Genomic DNA, 2,887 nt, shown 5'->3' with positions numbered 1-2,887 from the left:
GATAAGTTTATTGCAAAGTAAGGCAAAATTCTCAGAAAGAAATCAGTCAAGGTTGCATGACCATTATTGGGATCATATCATTAACCTCAATTCTAACAAATTGCCTAAGGGTCTCATTACCTTAGAGAATGTCTTCAATCCTAATGACCAAGTAAGAGATAGAGGCATGAACCTAGCCGCTGAAAAAGATGATTACACACCAGTCAAGATTGCTAATGGAAAGTCCTTAAATGTGGGAAATACATGCTCTGAAACTAAGCAAGAAAATTTAATTCATTTATGTCAATAATTTAATGATTTATTTTCTTGGACATATGATGATTTGAAAGGTTTTCACCCAAGCTTGTTCCATCATACTATAGATTTAATTGATAATGTCAAAATTGTAAGGCAAAAATAGAGGCCAATGAATCTTAAGATTGAGTCATTAATGAGAAAAGTGCTATTCAAGATGATTGAGGCTAATATAATTTTACCATCAAGCACTCATCATGGGTAGCAAACCTTTTCCTTGTTAGGAAGTAGAATGGAGAAATTAGATTATGTGTGGATTTTAGGGATCTTAACCAAGCCTCCCTTAAAGATCATCATCCTCTTCCTTCCATGGAACATATATTGTCTAAGGTCAGTGGTTCAAAGAGGTTCTCATTTCTTAACGAGTCCTCTCATTACAATCAAGTGCTAGTCAAAGAGGTTGACATATACAAGACTACATTCACAACAAAGTGGGGTACTTATTCTTATGGTAAAATGCCTTTTGGGTTAATAGATGAAGGTGCCACATTTCAAAAGGAAATAAAGATGGACTTCAAGAACATGATTGAAAGGTTTGTGTTGGTCTACCTTGATGATATCACAGTGTATTCAAAGAATATAGCAGATCATTTTGGTCATCCCAGACAAGTGTTCATAAGATGTAGAGAATTTGGAGTATCTTTGAATCCAAGCAAGTGTATCTTTTCCGCCAATTAAGGGAAATTATTAGGACACATTGTATCTAAGGATGGTCTAACCATTGATCTAGAGGGAACAAAGGCAATACTTGCTCTCTTCCTTCCTAGCCATAAGAAAGGGCTGCAAAGTTTTGAGGAGATTTATTCATTATTTAGTTGCCATGGTGAAAGCCCTTACAACTATGCTTAAGAAGAATATGGTATTTACATGGATCAAGGAAGGGAAGGTAAATTTTGAAGAGATCAAAGTAGCCATAGCCTTAGCCCCTACTCTCATCAATCCGAATTTTGAGAAGGATTTTATTCTTTATACCTTAGGTGGTAAGTCAAGCATTTATGCTATCTTGATTCAAACAAATGATAAGAATGAAGATAAACCCATTGCCTTCTATAGTGAAGGGCTTAAGGAATATGAAGACAAGTATAGTTATGTAGAAAAGCAAGCCCTTCAAAGCTTTGAAGAAATTCATACACCTTCTGTCTCATAACAAGATTCATTTGTTAGTACCCCATGCCAGCATAAAGGATTTTCTTTTGAATAAAGATATTAGTGAGAAGAGAGCTGGATGGGTCACTAAGGTAATGGAGTATGATGTGGACATTTAGATTACCAAGTTGGTAAGAGGAAAAGGATTGTGCAAAAAAATGATCTCATCTCAAGATTCAAATGAGGAAGTCATTATTGTATTGACAAAACAACAAGAAGCAAGAAATGATAATCTAAGGAGTTGGATAGATGACATAAGTACCTTCTTAAACGGAAATGGATATCCTCAAGGGTTGGATAAGGCTGAAAGGAGATAGTTTAGATTGCAGTCAATCCCCTATGTTATAGTTGATAGTACTTTGTTTAAGAGAGACTTCAATGGAGCTTTGTTAAGATGTATTGATATAGGTCAAGTTGATAGAGTGATCAAGGAGCTTCATGATGGTCTTGATGGTGGCCATTTTTTAGCAAGTACATTATGAGGGTTGGTTACTACTAGTCATCCTTATTCCATGATTGTCATAGACATGTAAGGAAGTGTGAAAAATGTGCCTTCTATTCTGGTAAGCAATGACTTGCAACCCTTCCTCTTCATCCCATTTAAGGTGAATCATCCTTTTGCTTAATGGGGATTGAATTTCATAGGCCCTATCAATCTGCCTTCTAGCTTTGGTCACAAATGGATCCTAGCTACTACAAATTACTTTACCAGATGGACAGAGGCAATGGCATTGAAAGATGCCAAAAAAATTCAGTTGTGGAATTCCTTGATGGAATTGTTACTAGATTTGGTGCCCCTTAAACCATTATTTCAGATAATGCAAAATCTTTTGTAGGAGATCAGATTTGTGCATGGGCAGTTGATCATAATATCTACTTGAGCATATCCTCAAACTACTATCCTTAAGGCAATGGATTGGCTGGGTCATCTAACAAGAACCTAATCAGGATTATGAAAAGGCCTATAGAGGATAACCAGAGTCATTGGCATCAAAAGTTCAAAACAACATTGTGGGCTAACAGAATAACACCCAAGAGAGCCAAGGAAATTCTCCTTTCATGTTGGTATATGGAAAGGAAGCTAGATTTCCTATTTTACTGGAATTTCTTGCTCTTGAATTGGCTCATCAATTGGAGCTAATTGAAAATGATGCTATATATATAAGAATGGAAAAATTGAAGGAGCTAGAAGAGAAAATAAAATAGGCCATACAGACCCTAGAAGCACATCAACAACAAGTCAAGAAGTCCTTTGATAGGAAGGATAAAGTCAAAATCTTTGGAGAAAAATCTTGTGTTAAAACGGGATACAAACAGGAAAAACCCAGGGAGGCACTCAAAATTTGATACATTATGGAGTGGTCCCTATGTGGTTATTAGTTGCAAGTAGGTCAATGCTTTCTAGTTAAGCAAGCCTGATGGTGAAATTCTGCCTATTCCAGTCAAT

This window comes from Cupressus sempervirens, chromosome 3, assembly GCF_028749045.1.
Source record: "Cupressus sempervirens isolate cs-2001-9-10 chromosome 3, ASM2874904v1, whole genome shotgun sequence".
In the NCBI taxonomy this organism is placed as follows: domain Eukaryota; kingdom Viridiplantae; phylum Streptophyta; class Pinopsida; order Cupressales; family Cupressaceae; genus Cupressus; species Cupressus sempervirens.
This window is presented reverse-complemented; position numbering follows the sequence as displayed.